The sequence below is a fragment of the Budorcas taxicolor genome, chromosome 3 (assembly GCF_023091745.1).
Source record: "Budorcas taxicolor isolate Tak-1 chromosome 3, Takin1.1, whole genome shotgun sequence".
NCBI lineage: Eukaryota > Metazoa > Chordata > Mammalia > Artiodactyla > Bovidae > Budorcas > Budorcas taxicolor.
This window is the reverse complement of record NC_068912.1, coordinates 11470225-11489798: the sequence shown is the minus strand read 5'-3', so window position 1 is coordinate 11489798 and position 19574 is coordinate 11470225. Positions and strand designations below refer to the sequence as shown.

General features: G+C 39.1%; 1 pseudogene; it reads right to left on the bottom strand.

Moving 5' to 3' along the window:
- Positions 1 to 2919: 2919 nt before the first annotated feature.
- Positions 2920 to 19160, bottom strand: LOC128044852 (interferon-inducible protein AIM2-like; annotated as a pseudogene).
- Positions 19161 to 19574: the final 414 nt, after the last annotated feature.

Genomic DNA, 19574 nt, shown 5'->3' with positions numbered 1-19574 from the left:
TAAGAATGGGATATTATGGTGCTTTTCATTTTCTTTTTTGTACTTATCTGTCTATTTCAATGCCAATTTTGCATCTATAACTTTTATAATTTGGAAAAATAATAGACATCATGTTTTTCCCTAAAGGCATGCCTCCTTAGACGTCTAATTCATTGGTTTGTTGTTTAAAAACAAATACTCTGGCCTGAAAACCAGAGAGGGACACTCTGTCCCAAAGCACCATTTGGATTTATACTTTTAGTATGGTCTTTACAGGATATAACTCAGGTCAAGTATGAACAGGCTGACTAAGATGTGCTCTCATCAGAGAAACCCAAAGGGTTTCTACACACCAGATGCAATCCAGTTTGTGCTTCAATTGCCAACCCCTGTCCTAGAGTGGATTGCTTTAGTCCAAAACAAGGATATTTTATTTATTTATTTAAAACTTTTAATTTTGTGTTGGCATATAGGCAACTAACAATGTTGTGATAGTTTCAGGTGAAGAGCGAAGGGAACTCAGCCATACACATACATGTTTCCATTCTTCCCCAAACTCCCCCCTAACCTCCCCATTCAGGCTACATAACACTGTGTTACATAACATTGACCAGAGTTCCATGTGCTATACAGTAGGTCCTTGCTTGTTATCTATTTTAAATATAGCATGTGTACATTTTAGAAATGGACTCATGGAAGGGCCATAATTAGGTAGTTCAGGAACCACATAAGATAGCTGATGTTTTACATGAAGTCAGTACTATATGTTGGAAGGAACTCTAGCCCTGTCTGATGTGAAATAACTGTTTCCAGTTATTTATTCAGGTGCAATAGGTCAGTAGCTTTCCAGCTATGCTTTCTGGTCCTCAGTGTATGAATCCTATGAGGAAGCTGCTCCAGGCAGAGATTTACATTAGGCAAACACTGAATAATTTGCTTTGAAATACAGTGACAGAAAGTGGATTTCTAACATTTAAACTTATAATGCACTTTTAACTTTTATTTTATTAAAGTACAGTTGATTTACAATCTGTTAGTTCTGATTCAGCTGTATATTTTAATGTTCTATTTTTGTATTATTTTCCATGATGGTTTGTTGAAGAAGTGAAGAAGAAGTGAAGTTGCTCAGTCGTGTCCGACTCCATGATGGTTATAGGACATGAAATGTATCTTCCTTACAGTGTATTTATTGATCACATACTTGATACCTGATATTTTGCAATTATTTTGTATCACTTAATTTTAAACTAGCTCTAGAAGGTTGATACTGTTTTTCTTTCATAAGAAAAGTGTGGAACAGAAGGTAAAATCATATTTCTAATGATTAGAAAAGTTCCTTCATAACAAGAATTTCCTCCATGTTACTTTATTGTCTGTGCCTCCTTCAATCCAAGCTCCTGGCAACCACTAACATAGTTTTGTTGTTTTTTTTTTAATAAGAAAACTTTTATAAACTTTACTCATTTCCATAATTTCCTAAAATGGAAATTAATATATATGTAGCATTTTGAATCCAGTTGCTTTCATTTAACATAGTGAGTTTAGGATTCATCTATAAGTTGTGTGTATTGGTTTATTCCTTTTTATTTGCTGTGTAGAATTCAGTGTGTGGACCCACTAATATTTGTTTATCCATCCCCCAAGAGAGAAACAATTGGATTGTTGACGCTTTTGCATAGTTACAAATAAAACTGCTGCAAATATTCACATCCAAATTTTTGTATGGTAACCTGTGATATCATTTCAATGAGTGAAACCCTTGGAGTGAGATTGTTGGTCATATGGCAAATGTATTTCAAATATATAGGAAATTGCCAATCAGTTTTCTAAAGTGAGTGTAGCAATTTTCATTCCTTAGAGCAATCTGTGAGAATTTCAGTTGCTCTGTATCCTCCTCAGAGTTTAGGATTGTAGGTGCATGTTAATTTTAAAAAACAGTCTAACTCTTTTACAAAGAAGTGTGCCATTTAACATTCCAACATCGTATGAGAATTCTAATTCCTCCTCATCCTCACTAACCATTGATATTGTCAGTCTTTTTAAATTTTTGTCATTCTAATTGGTGCATAGTGGTATCTCACTGTAGTTTTAATTTGCATTCCCTTATTGGACTTCCCTGGTGGCACAGATAGTAAAGCGTCTGTCTACAACGTGAGAGACCTGGGTTCGATCCCTGGGTTGGGAAGATTCCCTGGAGAAGGAAATGGCAACCCACTCCAGTACTCTTGCTTTGAAAATCTCATGGACGGTGGAGCTTGGGGCAGGCTACTATCCATGGGGTCACAAAGAGTCGGGCACGACTGAGTGACTTCACTTTCACTTTCAAAGATAAGTCAGGTTGAGCATTGTTTTATGTGCATATTTACTGCCTGTGTATCTTTTTTTTTTTTTTTTTTTTTTGCTTATCTTAAAAACTCAGCTGTTTTTTTCTCATAATACTGAGTTCTGAAAATTCTTTATAAATTCTGGGTACAGAATCTTTACTAGCTATGTGTCTAGCAAATATTATGTCTCAATCTATGACTTGCATTTTCATGTTTTAAAGGTATTGAGAAATGAAGTATTTCCTGCCATATCAGTAAACAAGGTTGTAAGTCATCAGTGATTCCAGCCCTCCAGGTTTATCCTGATTCAATTTTCCTGGACTATTCAGGATGCAAAAATGGCCACACTGACTCTGAGAGATATCCTCAATATATCATGTCCTAAAGATACAGCTGGGCTGTGTCTACTTGTAAATATGTCTTTCAGAAGAATTTGTCTAGCTTTGAGGAAACCATCTATTTTAGACTTACAGTGTTACCAATGAACTGTTTGTAGGGCTGTATGGGTACCACAGCATGTGTCTCAACCTTATGAAGCCCATGTCCTCTTAATTGTGTGCCTAGGGTGTGTATTTTCTAACAAGGAGGCTCCTAAGTTCTCTGAGCTGTAGGTGTACTACGTATCAGGGTCTTCCACATTCTGTACAATAACACCTGCCCATTTTGCTGAAAACAAACACAAAACATTACTCCTTTGGAGAGCTGACTTTCATTCATGAAGTTCTCACCTTAATGAAACTGCTGCTGCTGCTAAGTCACTTCAGTTCTGTCTGATTCGGTGCAACCCAATAGACAGCAGACCACCAAGCTCCTCCATCTCTGGGATTCTCCAGGCAAGAACACTGGAGTGGGTTGTCATTTCCTTCTGCAATGCATGAAAGTGAAAAGTGAAAGTGAAGTCACTCAGTTGTGTCCGACTCTTAGCGACCCCATGGACTGCAGCTTACCAGACTCCTCTGTCCATGGGATTTTCCAGGCGAGAGTACTGGAGTGGGGTGTGCCATTGCCTTCTCTGTTGATGAAACTATGAACTCTAGATTTCAGGTATAGTTTTTCTCCAGTCTTTGATAACTCTAAGAATGTAAGTTGAAGTTTATCCCGTTCCTTGCACTCAATTTTCTTCTCTTTTCAAGCATCAATACTTCTATTGTTCCTGTGCTGTCATTTAGGTCACATAATACATGATCCTTCTGTTCTGCTCTGTGCAAAGATAAAACCAACACGAAACTTTTGGTAATCTGATTAAGGAATGCCACATCAATCAGACATCAGAAGTCAGCAACAGCCTCCAGAAAGAGATATAAGGCCAAAAAAAAGAAAAAAAGAAAAAAAAACAGGCTTGAAACGGGCAGATATATAGTTAATAGATGTTCAGTTCAGTTCAGTTCAGTTGTTCAGTCGTGTCCGACTCTTTTCGACCCCATGAATCGCACCACACCATGCCTCCCTGTCCATTACCAACTCTAAGAGCTTACCCAAACTCATGTCCATTGAGTCAGTGATGCCATCCAGCCATCTCATCCTCTGTTGTCCCCTTATCCTTCAACCCTCAATCCCTCCCGGCATCAGGGTCTTTTCCAGTGAGTCAACTCTTCATATGAGGTGGCCAAAGTATTGCAGTTTCAGCTTCAGCATCAGTCCTTCCAATGAATACCCAGGACTGATCTCCTTTAGGATGGACTGGTTGGATCTCTTTGTAGCCCAAGGGACTCTCAAGAATCTTCTCCAACACCACAGTTCAAAAACATCAATTCTTCTGCTCTCAGCTTTCTTCACAGTCCAACTCTTACAGCCATACATGACCACTGGAAAAACCATAGCCTCGACTAGATGGACATTAGTTGGCAAAGTAATGTCTCTGCTTTTGAATATGCTATCTAGTTTGGTCATAACTTTCCTTCCAAGGAGTAAGGGTCTTTTAATTTCATAGCTGCAATCACCATCTGCAGTGATTTTGAAGCCAAAAAATAAATAAATGAAGTCTGACACTGTTTCCACTGTTTCCCCATCTATTTCCCATGAAGTGATGGGACCGGATGCCATGATCTTCGTTTTCTGAATGTTGAGCTTTAAGCCAACTTTTTCATTCTCCTCTTTCACTTAGTTCCTTAGGCTCTTTAGTTCCTCTTCACTTTCTGCCCTAAGGGTGGTGTCATCTGCATATCTGAGGTTATTGATATTTCTCCCGGCAATCTTGATTCCAATTTGTGCTTCTTCCAGCCCAGTATTTTTCATGGTGTACTCTGCAGAGAAGTTCAATAAGCAGGGTGGCAATACACAGCCTTGACATACTCCTTTTCCTATTTGGAACCAGTCTGTTGTTCCATGTCTAGTTCTAACTGTTGCTTCCTGACCTGCATATAGGTTTCTCAAGAAGCAGGTCAGGTGGTCTGGTATTCCCATCTCTTGCAGAATTTTCCACAGTTTATTATGATCCACACAGTCAAAGGCCTTGGCATAGTCAATAAAGCAGAAATAGATGCTTTTCTGGAACTCTCTTGCTTTTCCCATGATCCAGATATTGATAATTTGATCTCTGGTTCCTCTGCCTTTTCTAAAACCAGCTTGAACATCTGGAATTTCACAGTTCATGTATTGCTGAAGCCTAACTTAGAGAATTTTGAGCATTACTTTACTAGCATGTGAGATGAATGCAATCGTGTGGTAGTCTGAGCATTCTTTGGCATTGCCTTTCTTTGGGATTGAAATGAAAAACCTTTTCCAGTCCTGTGGCCACTGCTGAGTTTTCCAAATTTGCTGGCATATTGAGTGCAACACTTTCACAGCATCATCTTTCAGGATTTGAAATAGCTCCACTGGAATTCAATCACATCCACTAGCTTTGTTCATAGTGATGCTTTCTAAGGCCCATTTGACTTCATATTCCAGGATGTCTGGCTCTAGGTGAGTGATCATACCATTGTGATTATCTGGGTTGTGAAGATATTTTTTTTTACAGTTCTTCTGTGTATTCTTGCCACCTCTTCTTAATATCTTCTACTTCTGTTAGATCCATACCATTTCTGTCCTTTATTGAGCCCATCTTTGCCTGAAATGTTCCCTTGGTATCTCTAATTTTCTTGAAGAGATCTCTAGTCTTTCCCATTCTGTTGTTTTCCTCTATTTCTTTGCATTGATCACTGAGGAAGGCTTTCTTATCTCTCCTTGCTATTCTTTGGAACTCTGCATTCAGATGCTTATATCTTTCCTTTTCTCCTTTGCTTTTCACTTCTCTTCTTTTCACAGCAATTTGTAAGGCCTCTTCAGATAGCCATTTTACTTTTTTGCATTTCTTTTCCATGGGAATGATCTTGATCCCTGTCTCCTGTACAATGTCACAGACCTCCATCCATAACTCATCAGACACTCTGTCTATCAGATCTAGTCCCTTAAATCTATTTCTCACTTCCACTGTATAATCATAAGGAGTTTGATTTAGGTCATACTTGAATGGTCTAGTGGTTTTCCCTACTTTGTTCAATTTAAGTCTGAATTTGGCAATAAGAAGTTCATAATCTGAGCCACAGTCAGCTCCCGGTCCCAGACAACTTTTTTGGGTGTTAATTCTAAAAGCTCTTGTAGGTCTTCATAGAACCATTCAACTTCAGTTTCTTCAGCGTTATAGGTTGGGGCATAGGCTTGGATTACTGTGATACTGAATGATTTGCCTTGGAAATGAAGAGAGATCATTCTGTTATTTAGGGGATTTTATCCAAGTACTGCATTTTGGACTCTTTTGTAGACCATGATGGCTACTCCATTTCTTCTAAGGAATCCTGCCCACAGTAGTAGATATAATGGTCATCTGAGTTAAATTCACCATTCCAGTCCATTTTAGTTCACTGATTCCTAGAATGTCGACATTCACTCTTGCCATCTCCTGTTTGACCACTTCCAATTTGCCTTGATTCATGGGCCTAACATTCCAGGTTCCTATGCAATATTGCTCTTTACAGCATCAGACCTTGCTTCTATCACCAGTCACATCCACACCTGGGTACTGCTTTTTCTTTGGCTCCATCCCTTCATTCTTTCTGGAGTTATTTCTCCACTGATCCCATTAGCATATTGGGGACCTACTGACCTGGGGAGTTCCTCTTTCAGTGTCCTATCTTTTTACCTTTTCATACTGTTCATGGGTTCTCAAGGCAAGAATACTGAAGTGGTCTGCCATTCCCTTCTCCAGTGGACCACATTCTGTCAGACCTCTCCACCATGACCCCTCCATCTTGGGTGGCCCCACATGCCATGGCTTAGTTTCATTGAGTTAAACAAGGCTGTGGTCCGTATGATCAGATTTGCTAGTTTTCTGTGGTTATGGTTTCAGTGTGTCTGCCCTCTGATGCTCTCTCGCAGCACCTACAGTCTTACTTGAGTTTCTCTTACTTTTGGACGTGGAGTATCTCTTCATGGCTTCTCCAGCAAAGCATAAATTCAGATAGAGAAGACAGTTTTTACTTAAATCCTATTGCCTCTTTTATGCATCTTTCCAGTGCCAAACTCCCCTCCCTTAGGAGGGTAGGTTGGCCCTGTGAAACAGTAATTAGTAGAGCCAGTAGTCAGAATAGACAAGGGAAATATATCCCAGTGTTGGAGGACAACCACTTAAAGGAACAAATCTAGGAGAGACGTGAGCAATTGAGACAAAATCATAAAGAGTCTAAATAAGTGTTAGGAGTGATGGGAAGCAGAATAAGTCACCCCCAAATATTCAACTTTGACCTGTGGATTTTGAACTGAAGGCTACTGAGGCTCAGCAGACTCACAAAAAATTTCCTACCTCTCCTTAAAGTACCAAAATAATATTTAGGTAGGGGACCTAACATAGGCAGAAGATAGTAAGGACAGATGGCAAGAATACACAGAAGAACTGTACAAAAAAGATCTTGATGACCCAGACAATCACGATGGTGTGATCACTCACCTAGAGGCAGACATCCTAGAATGTGAAGTCAAGTGGGCCTTAGAAAGCATCACTACGAACAAAGCTAGTGGAGGTGATGGAATTCAAGTTGAGCTGTTTCAAATCCTGAAAGATGATGCTGTGAAAGTGTTGCACTCAATATGCCAGCAAATTTGGAAAACTCATCAGTGGTCACAGGACTGGAAAAGGTGAGTTTTCATTCCAATCCCAAAGAAAGGCAATGCTGAAGAATACTCAAACTACCACACAATTACACTCATCTCACATGCTAGTAAAGTAATGCTCAAAATTCTTCAAGCCAGGCTTCAGCAATACGTGAACCGTGAACTTCCAGATGGTCAAACTAGTTTTAGAAAAGGCAGAGGAACCAGGGATCAAATTGCCAACATCTGCTGGATCATGGGAAAAGCAAGAGAGTTCCAGAAAAATATCTATTTCTGCTTTATTGACTATGCCAAGGCCTTTGACTGTGTGGATCATCATAAACTGTGGAAAATTCTGCAAGAGATGGGAATACCAGACCACCTGACCTGCTTCTTGAGAAACCTATATGCAGGTCAGGAAGCAACAGTTAGAACTGGACATGGAACAACAGACTGGTTCCAAATAGGAAAAGGAGTGTGTCAAGGCTGTATATTGTCACCATGCATATTTAACTTCTATGCAGAGTACATCATGAGAAACGCTGTACTGGAAGAAACACAAGCTGGAATCAAGATTGCCGGGAGAAATATCAATAACCTCAGATATGCAGATGACGCCAACCTTATGGCAGAAAGTGAAGAGGAACTAAAAAGCCTCTTGATGAAAGTGAAAGAGGAGAGTGAAAAAGTTGGCTTAAAGCTCAACATTCAGAAAACAAAGATCATGGCATCTGGTCCCATCACTTCATGGGAAATAGATGGGGAAACAGTGGAAACAATGTTAGACTTTATTTTGGGGGGGCTTCAAAATCACTGCAGATGGTGACTGAAGCCATGAAATTAAAAGACATTTGCTCCTTGGAAGAAAAGTTATGACCAACCTAGATAGCATATTCAAAAGCAGAGACATTACTTTGCCAACAAAGGTCCGTCTAGTCGAGGCTATGGTTTTTCCAGTAGTCGTGTATGGATGTGAGAGTTGGACTGTGAAGAATGCTGAGTGCCAAAGAACTGATGCTTTTGAACTGCGGTGTTGGAGAAGACTCTTGAGAGTCCCTTGGACTGCGAGGATATCCAACCAGTCCATTCTGAAGGAGATCAGCCCTGGGATTTCTTTGGAAGGAATGATGCTAAAGCTGAAACTCCAGTACTTTGGCCACCTCATGCGAAGTGTTGGCTCATTTGAAAAGACTCTGATGCTGGGAGGGATTGGGGGCAGGAGAAGGGGACGACAGAGGATGAGATGGCTGGATGGCATCACTGATTCGATGGACGTGCATCTGAGTGAACTGCAGGAGTTGGTGATGGACAGGGAGGCCTGGCGTGCTGCGATTCACGGGGTCGCAGAGTCAGACACGACTGAGCAACTGAACTGAACTGAACTGAACTGAGGGGACCTATACCAGAAAGCGGGCTATTACCAGATATAAACATTTGTATCAGAAAGGTTTATCATTTTTAATTTATTTATTTTAATTGGAGGATAATTACAATATTGTGATGGTTTCTGTCATACATCAACATGAATAGATCACAGGTATACCTGTGTCTCCTTCCTCTTGGACTGCCCCACCCCCCACCCAACTGCCTCCCCACCCCATCCTTCCAGGTTGTCACAGAGTCCAGGCTTTTAGTTCCCTGTGCCATACATCAAACTCTTGCTTGTTATCTATTTTACATATGGTAATTTGTATGTTTCAATGCTATTGTGTCAAATCATCCCACCCTCTCCAGAATGGTTTATCTTTATCTGCATGGCAAGTCAAACATCTGTTTCCGAAATATCTGTTCTTGTCTTCTTCCTATGAATTGTTTTCCTCCACTTTGAGGCCCCTGGTCCCTACCCCCTTCTCCTTAGTTCAGGATGGTCTATAAGCTTCAATTGCCTGGCTGTCTTTGAGTCCCATGTTTTTCAGGAGGCTCCCATATATACGGAATTACATCTTTTTTTTCTCTTGTTAACCTTTTTTATGTCAAGTGAATTATTAGAGCAACCAAAAAATCTAGAAAGAAAGAAGAGAAAATTTATCTTCCCTTACAGGAATAAAGGACAAGAAATCATTCACATTCAAGTCCAGGTAAAAAGTGAGCAGAGTGCTGATCAATTACCTAGAAGATTGATAGGATTTTAAGTTTAATTTAATGAGTTCAATAAATACATAGGTGTATGGTTGGCCAAATCGAAAGCTCAAAACAAGGATATAGACCATGGCCTTCTTATCCAAGATTAATTTTAGCTTGACTTTTTCAGAAGGACAGATTCTCACTATCAGTTCCTCTTCACTAAACTCAAAACAGTAATGCTTAGCCTTAAGCTCCTGGAAGCAGAGTAAGCAGGTTCTCTCTCTGGGGCTTTTGGTGTTAGTCTCAACCAGAAGCAGTCACACAAGGCTAGTTCCCTGAGGCTGAGGGTCAAAATATATTATTATTTCTCACTTCTAATAAGTCTCCTCATAATAACTCTGTCATCTGTTTTCTTCTTCTATTCATATTCCTTAATCTAGCCTTACTTTCAAATTAATTTTTCACCAACTATAGTAATTCTGTATTTATAGCAATATTCATTTAGAATACATACCATACATATAAATATGAAATTACCTAGAAGGCAAACGTTATTTATGTATAAAGAACTTTGGGGAGCTTCCCAGGTGGTGCTAGTCATAAAGAACCCACCTGCCAAAGCAGGAGACATAAGAGGCGTGGGTTTTGATCCCTGGGTCAGGAAGATCCCCTGGAGGAGGGCATGGCAATTCACCCCAGTATTCTTGCCTGGAGAATCCCATGAACAGAGGATCCTGGTGGGCTATAGTCCATGGGGTCACAAAGAGTCAGACACAACTGCAGCGAATTAGCCCTCAGGAAAGTGCTTTCTCAGAAGCTACAAAAAGAAAAGAAATTCGAAACAGGATTACGACATCTTCTTGAAAATAAAAACACTTCTAATGTATTTCAGCTTTAGTACATTCACTCTACAGCTCTTTTAGTTTTGGGGGTTCATTTGTTTACTTTTTCTATTTAAAACACAATGGAGTATTACTCAGCCATTAAAAATACATTTGAACCAGTTCTAATGAGATGGATGAAACTGGAGCCGATTATACAGAGTGAAGTAAGCCAGAAAGAAAAACACCAATACAGTATACTGACACATATATACGGAATTTAGAAAGATGGCAATGATGACCCTGTATGCGAGACAGCAAAAGAGACACAGATGTATAGAACGGACTTTTGGACTCTGAGGGAGAGGGAGAGGGTGGGATGATTTGGCAGAATGGCATTGAAACATGTATACTATCATGTAAGAAATGAAGTGCCAGTCTATGTTCGATACAGGATACAGGATGCTTGGGGCTGGTGCATGGGGATGATCCAGAGAGATGATATGGGGTGGGAGGTGGGAGGGGGATTCAGGATTGGGAGCTTGTATACACCCGTGGCAGATTCATGTCAATGTATGGCAAAACCAATACAGTATTGTAAAGTAAAATAAAGTAAAAATTTAAAAAAAAAAAAAGAAGTAAAAAAAAACAAAAGCAAAAACATTTTAAATGAATAATTTCTAAAATCTCTCCAAGCGCATAGCTGAGAATAAGTTATTCTTACTAATCAATTTTAGATTACATATAGAAAACTACTTAGTCTACAACAGCCCATTCACAAGTTGTTCTCTGGGGCTGAAATGGAAGTTTATTGACCTTTCGGGTATTACCATCTTTTCTGATAATATGCTTTGAGACACTGATCTGGTCAAATTCAGTGTCACACACCAGGGAAATTCAGCATCATTTCCAGGAAACAACTGTGCCAATAATATTTTGATATCATAATCATTTTGCTTGGAGTGAATTTATCCTTGAGCTTTTTATTGAAAACCCTTACAAAAAAGAATTCACTCTCAGTAGACACTGCAGCATGACACATCTCCTGCTTCCCTTTCTTGGGCCTTCATTGCTTCCAGTACCATGACTGCCGCAGGGCCCTTCTGAAACACTCTTTCTTGAATTCTTGATGCACCACCATCTATTTCTGCTAGGGTTGAAGGCAACAGAAGAAAGATATTAGATTGAGTAAAAAAGATACAGTTAAGGAGACTTTTCTTCAGTCTTTATGATAAACCTCAGAAAGCCAGCCAGAGATAGGTGGAACCAAAGGAAGAGACATAAAGAAGTTAGAAAGAGATTTGAGATTTAGACTGACAAGAGCATCTTTAGGGAGGATTTCATGTCCTGTGTTCAGAAGAGATGGCATAATCCCCTTTGCAGGCTGACTCCCTGATCTGCATCCTTGTTTTTCTACTATATTTAAAGAGCACATCAGACCTCCGAGACATTACAAATTAAGGCAAAACAGTGACTCTCATCCTATCTCCTTCTTCTGACTCCATTAGAGCACAAGATGTTCTCAATCCTCTGCCAAATGTTGTCCTGAATATTCATTTTATTCTGGTAGATACACAAAAGGCAAAGGAGAAAAGGAAAGATATAGCAATCTGAATGCAGAGTTCCAAAGAATAGCAAGGAGAGGTAAAAAGCCTTCCTAAGTGATCAAAGAAATATAAGAAACAGTAGAATGGAATGACTACAGATCTCTTCAAGAAAAATAGAGATACCAAGAATATTTCGTTCAAAGATGGGCAAAATAAAGGACAGAAATGGTATGGACCTAACAGAAGCAGAAAATATTAAGAAGAGGTGGCAGGAATACACAGAAGAACTGTACCAAAAAGATCTTATTGACCCAGATAAGCATGATGGTGTGATCACTCACCTAGAGCCAGACATCCTGGAGTGCAAAGTCGAGTGGGCCTTAGGAAACATCACTATGAGCAAAGCTAATGGAGGTGATGGAATTCCAGCTGAGCCATTTCAAATCCTAAAATATGAGGCTGTTAAAGAGCTGCACTCAAATGCCAGCAACTTTGGAAAACTCAGAGTGGCAACAGGACTGGAAAAGGTCAGTTTTCATTCCAATCCCAAAGAAAGGCAATGCCAAAGGATGTTCAGATTACCACATGATTGCACTCGTCTCACACACTAGCAAAGTAATGCTCAAAATTCTCCAGGCTAGGCTTCAACAGTACATGAGCAAAGAACTTCCAGATGTTCAAGCTGGATTTTAAAAAGGCAGAGGAACCAGAGGTCAAATTGCCAAAATCCGTTGGATCATCATAAAAGCAAGAGAGTTCCAGAAAAATATCTTCTATCATCAAAAAAGCAAGAGGGTTCCAGAAAAATATCTTCTTCTGCTTCATTAACTATGCCAAAGACTTTGACTGTGTGGATCACAACAAACTGTGGAAAATTCTTAAAGAGATGGGAATACCAGACCACCTTCTGCCTTCTGAGAAATCTGTATGCAGGTCAAGAAGCAACAGTTAGAACTGGACATGGAACAATGGACTGGTTTCAAATTGGGACAGGAGTACATCAAGGCTGTATATTGTCACGTTGCTTATTTAACTTATATGAATTTCCATTTAACTTATATGCAGCATTTCTATCGTGTGAAATGCTGGACTGAATGAAGCACAAGCTAGAATCAAGTTGGTGTTGGAAAAGTCTCTTGAGATTCCCTGGGACAACAAAGGAAATCAGTCCTGGGTGTTCATTGGAAGGACTGATGTTGAAGCTGAAACTCCAATACTTTGGCCACCTGATGCAAAGAACTGACTCATTGGAAAAGACCCTGATGCTAGGAAAGACTGAAGACAGGAGGAAAAGGGGACAACAGAGGATGAGATGATTGGATGGCATCACTGACTCAATGGACATGAGTTTGAGCAAGCTCTGGAAGTTGGTGGTGGACAGGCAAGCCTTGCATGCTGCAGTCCATGGGGTCACAAAAAGTCAGACACAACTGAGCAATTGAACTAAACTGAATGGTAGTTAAGTGAGGGAGCTCAATTATCTGCATGACCTTCCCAAATTTTTAGAAATGATCCTCTGCTTGATAAAATGAGAGATTAAGCTAAATATGAGCAAAGGGAATGACCTAAGTCAGAGATTTTATGAGTGAGTTATAGGGAGAATTAAAAAGAAGAATCAATTGTATGTTTATAAATTTGCCCTTAGAAATAACAAGCTACCCACTAAGGTTTATAGAAAAGCATTACATCTTGCTATTTATAATTACAAAAATTGAAATAATTTCTTGTTGTTGTTTAGTCGCTCAGTCATGTCTGACTCTTTGTGACCCCGTGGACTGCAGCACACCAGGCTTCCCTGTCCTTCATTATCTCCTGCAGTTCGGTCAAACTCATGTCCATTGAATGAATCGATGATGCCATCCAACAGTCTCATCCTCCGTCGTTCCCTTCTCTTGCCCTCAATCTTTCCCAACATCAAGGTCTTTTCCAGTGAGTCAGTTCTTCACATCATGTGGGCAAAGTATTAGACCTTCAGCTTTAGCATCAGTTCTTCCAATGAATATTCAGGACTGATTTCCTTTAGGATGGACTAGTCGATCTCCTCCCTGTCCAAGGGAGTCTCAAGAGTCTTCTCCAACACCACAGTTCAACAGCATCAATTCTTCAGTGCTCAGCCTTCTTTATGGTCCAACTTTCACATCCGTACATGACTACTGGAAAAACCATAGATTTGGCTATATGGACCTTTGTTGACAAAGTGATGTCTCTGCTTTTTAATATGTTGTCTAGGTTTGTCATAGCCTTTCTTCCAAGGAGCAAGCATCTTTTAATTGCATGGCTGCAGTCACTGTCCATAGTGATTTTGGAGCTGAAGAAAATAAAATCTGTCACTGTTTCCATCATTTCCCCATCTATTTGGCATGAAGTGATGGGACCCGATGCCATGATTTTAGTTTTTTGAGTGATGAGTTTTTAAGCCAGTTTTTCATGCTCCTCTTTCACTTTCATCAAGAGGCTGTTTAATTTCTCCTCATTTTCCGCCATTAAGCTAGTACCATATGCATATCTGAGGTTATTGATATTTCTCCTCGCAATCGTGACTCCAGCTGTGAGTCATGAAGCCCAGAATTTTGAATGATTTACTCTGCATATAAGTTAAGTAATAGAGTGACAATATATAGCCTTGATGTTCTCCTTTCCAAATTTTGAATCAGTCCATTGCTTTTGTCTGATTCTAATTGTTGCTTCTTGACTTGCATATAGGTTTCTCAGAAAGCAGGTAAGGTAGTCTGGTATTCCTGTCTCTTTTAGAATTTTCCAGTTTGCTGTGATCCACACAGTCAAAGGCTTTACTGTAGTCAATGAAGCAGGTGCTTTTCTGGAATTCTCTTGTTTCTTCTATGATCCAAACAATGTTGGCAGTTTTATTTCTTCGTTCCTCTGCCTTTTCTAAATCTAACTTGTACATCTGGAAGCTCTCAGTTCATGTACTGTTGTAGCCTAGCTTCAAAGATTTTGAGCATTACCTTGCTAGCTTGTGAAATGAGTGTGATTGTGTGGTAGTTTGAACATTCTTTAACATTGCCCTTCTTTGGGATTGAAATGAAAAATCACCTTTTCCAGTCCTGTTGCACTGCTGAGTTTTCCAAATTTGCTGCCATATTAAGTGCAGCACTTTAATAGCATCTTATTTTAGGACTCAGCTGGAATTCCATCACCTCTACTAGCTTTGTTCATAGTAATGTCTCCTAAGGCCCACTTGACTTCACACTTCAGGATGTCTGGCACTAGGTGAGTGATCACACCATCGTGGTTACCTGGATCATTAAGACCATTTTTTTTTCTTTACAGTTCTTCTGTATATTCTTGCCACTCTTCTTAATACCTTCTGCTTCTGTTAGGTCCAGTTCCTGTTCTGTATTTTACCCATCTTTGAATGAAATGTTCCCTTAATATCCCTAATTTTCTTGATGAGATCTCTAGTCTTTCCTATTCTATTGTTTTCCTCTATTTCTTTGCATTAATCGCTGAGGAAGGTTTTCTTATCCTCCTTGCTATTCTTTGGAACTGTGCATTCAGATGGATAGAGATTTAATTAAGTAAAATGTGTTATAGTCAAACAATAGAGCACTATATAAATATTAAAACTGCCTTAGAGGAATAGTGAGGTCAACTGTTACAATTGATTCAAAAAAGGTAAAGGCCCCAAAAAGAATATGCAATGTTTTTCTTATTGGGGAAACAAGTCACACATACAAACACATTAGATAGTTACCAATATCAACTAGGTTTTCTCTAGGTGATAAGAGTAATACTAATTTTTTTTTGTTGTTCTTCTCCAAATTAACTGAGATAAGATATGAGGAGGTGGGTTGTTTTAGAAGCAATGCTGCTTTTGAAAAGGTATTTGCTGTCTAGAGTCAAAGGAAAATAGAGAAAAAAAAATGATGCATACAAGGAAAACTGTAGACACTTCTGAATGGGATCTCTACTAGGACCTGGAGTGCAGGACATGTCTACTCACTAGAAGACACTGATGGACAGCGACACAGACTATTTGAACCAACCAATTCAGGAAAATGTCGGATTCACTCAGTCAGTTCAGTTACTCAGTTGGTCCAAATCTGCAACCCCATGGACTGCAGCATGCCAGGCTTCCCTGTCCATCACCAATTCCTGCAGCTTACTCAAACTCATATTCATCAAGTCAGTGTTGCTATCCAACCATCTCATTCTCTGTCATCCCCTTCTCCTCCTGCCCTCAATCTTTCCCAGCATCAGGGTCTTTTCCAATGAGTCAGTTCTTCACATCAGGTGGCCAGTTAGATTCACTCAAGTCTACTCAAAGATTTCTCTTTGATACCACTCACCCAGAGTTGGATAATGTGTATTTTCATTACTGATGACTGGAAGGTACCACTTGCATATGAATCTTATCTCCTTGTAAACTGAGAGAAATACTGTACTATTGAGCCACCTGAGAAGCCTGCTCCTTTATAGAAAAGATAATCATTCCAGAAGCCAAGACCTTCTCCAGTCATCACTCTTGCCTGAGGAGGGCCACATAATCTTAGCACAGGTACCTAAAGATCTTCCTTTCTGCACCTAAATCATGACAACTCTGAAAGGCACTCCCAGCTTCTGAGATCCCTGTGGAGTGGCTGGGGTCTTTGTCATGATGCAATGGAACTGAAATTCTCTCTCTTTTCCTACATCATTCCTTCACAAGTACTAATCCTGAAAGCACTCTCACAGGTATTGCCTGAAAACCACTATCTCAGTTTTCTTCTTATAGAATTTACCCTGTAACAATGTGTTAAGATGCCCGGAGCCTGGCAGAGATTAGGAGCTCAATAGATGTTTAATCCAATGAATCTGAAGCAATTTCTCTTTTTGTTACCAGATGTACCATTCATATTATAGCCTTGCTCTCTTTACTTGCATGTTGTGTGATAGGGAACAGAGGACTCCAGTGTGAGACATGACAAGGACAGGAACTGGAGGATGCTCTGACAAGGGCTGAGGCTCCTCCACTTGCCCATCACACCTAATGTGAGGAGAGACTTCTGGGAACTGCAGAAACATCAGGCATCACTTCAGCTTGACTTCTCTGTTTCACTAGATTTGTTCCTTTTATCTGTTTGTATTTCTTATCAACTAGTTAAAAGTAAACAAACACATATTAACCCAAAAAGATTGAACATATAAATATTATTTCCCCTCAGGAATAAAGTAAAATTATCTTCAGTCAAAACCTGCCCTGGGATTATACACACACACACACACACACACACACACACATACACACACACAGACATCCTACAACTGCATCAGTATATTGTAGCAGTAAGTAAATCCTTCAGATATAGAGGTATAGGAATATAATGACACATGAATACATTCTGCCTCTGACAATGATGGGCTTACTTATTAGGAACAAATCCTGTCACAGAAAATAAATACAAAAATCAGAAAATTTTACTTTGAAGAATAGGACTCAAAAGCATGAGAAAACATCAAGGAAAAAAAAAAGATGAATCAAGAACCTAAAGAGTCATAATCAAGAACAAGGAAGGCAATACAAGCAAAATCACCTATGACGAGATTAGGGAATTAGATATGGGGAGGGAGGTGGGAGGGAGGTTCAGGATGGGGAACATGTGTATACCCATGGCGGATTCATGTTGATGTATGGCAAAACCAATACAATATTGTAAAGTAAAAAATAAATAAATAAAATGACTAGAAAAAAATAAATTAAAAAATAACTAAGACTGTCATGCTAAAGAAAGGAAATGATGCACATAATACTGATGAAAATGTCAATAGATCATTTCAACAAAGAATCACCATCTATAAAAGATGGTAATGTATGTTATAAAGATGTATGTACATGCAGCCAATGTATCTTATAAAGACAAAAATACAATATCTGCTTTTAACAACACGTTGGAAAGATTGAAGAGAAGACTGAATACAGCAGATGACAAGATTATCTAGAAAACTGGTCAATGGAAATCACAAAAACACAATCGAACGAAGAAAAAAATAGAATGAAAAAACAGAAGAGAGCATAAAGAAATATGTAGAAAGTGTTCAACATGTCCTGTTTGTGGAATTCCAAGGTGGAAGAGAACAGAGCAGAGGAAATTTGAGGAGATGGTAGCTGAGAGTTTGCCAACAGCTTAAAGGGAATCAATGCATAGGTTTCAGAAGCTTAGTAAGCCATCAGCAGAAAATATACAAAGAAAGCATAAACTTAGTACCTCACTGAAAAACTAATGGAAAACAAAACAAAGAGAAAAATCTTAAAAGATCTAAGAACAAAAAAAAACACATTGCATTGAAAGGAAATGTAATAAGCCCAATAGCTGACATTTCATTAGAAATTATGTTCTAGGACGTATTATAAGGACATCTTTGAAGTACTGAAAGAATAAGAAAGCAATATAAAGTATTTTCAAAAATGGAAGTCAGATATAAATGTTTATCTACAAGAATACATTAATCAGAAACCTACTGTAGGATATAACAAAGGGAATTATTCAGACTATAAGAAAGAAACATCACACAGAAGCAAAAAATTAATGAAATAATGAAGAACACTTAAAAAGTCAAATACATGTGTAAATATGAAGAGTACTGGCAGTTTAATATCACAACAGTGATGAGGAGAGTGACACTGATGATGATATTGATGACATTTTATGTGATTATATGTAGAGGTAAAATATATAATAATAATAATAATAATAATAGCAGTCATTGGAAGGACTGATATTGAAGCTGAAGCCCTGATACTTTGGCCACCTGATGCAAAGAACTGACTCATTGGAAAAGACCCTGATGCTGGGAAAGATTGAAGGCAGGAGGAGCAGGGGGCGACAGACAATGAGATGGTTAGATGGCATAACCAGCTCAATGGGCATGAGTTTGAGCAAGCTCTGGGTGTTGGTGATGGACAAGGGAGGCCTGGCACTCTGCAGTCATGGAATTGCAGTCAAGACACGATTGAGCAACTGAAATGAATTGAATAATACCACAAAAAGCTGGAAGTGTATCAGTTAATTTTTGCTGTACAATAAACCACTCCATACTTAGCTTAGAACAACAAACATTTATTATCTCTTATAATACTGTAGATTGTCCAAGCAATTTCTGCAATCGTGATTGGCTCAGAGAAGTTCGATGATCATATGACGTCTCACACTCGTATGGGACCTCAACTGAAAGACTGAGAAGACTATGATAACTGGGGCCTCAGCCCTTGTGGTGCCTCATCACCTAAGGGGTAAGCAAGGTTTGTTCACGTGAAGACAGAAGGGTTCCCAGGAATAAGACAAGGCAAGCTCCAGTGTACAAGTGGTTTTCACTCCTTTCATGTTTCCTAATGCCCCATTGGCTAAAGCAAACCGCATACCGACATACAGTTTCAGAGGTTAAGAAACAATTTCCACCGCCTGATGAGCATCTGCATGGTTGCAATGCAAGGTGTGATAGCTGTGTTTACAACATACCATGGCATCAATTCATCCAGTTCCCCAAAAGGGACTATTAAGAGTGTGAAAAGCAAGCCACAAAGTGAGAAAACAGATGGATTTCCATGTATTGACTGAGATAATAGTGTATCCAAGGGGTTCACTTTTTAATATTTTATGTGTGTGTGTGTGTGTGTATATATATATATATATATATATATATATATATATATATATATATATAAAATAAAGTACTGGTGTCCAGAATATAAATTACTCTCATACACACGTATTTAAAAGGTAGACACACCACAAGATAAGTAGGCAAATAATGAATTGTCACTTGACAAATAA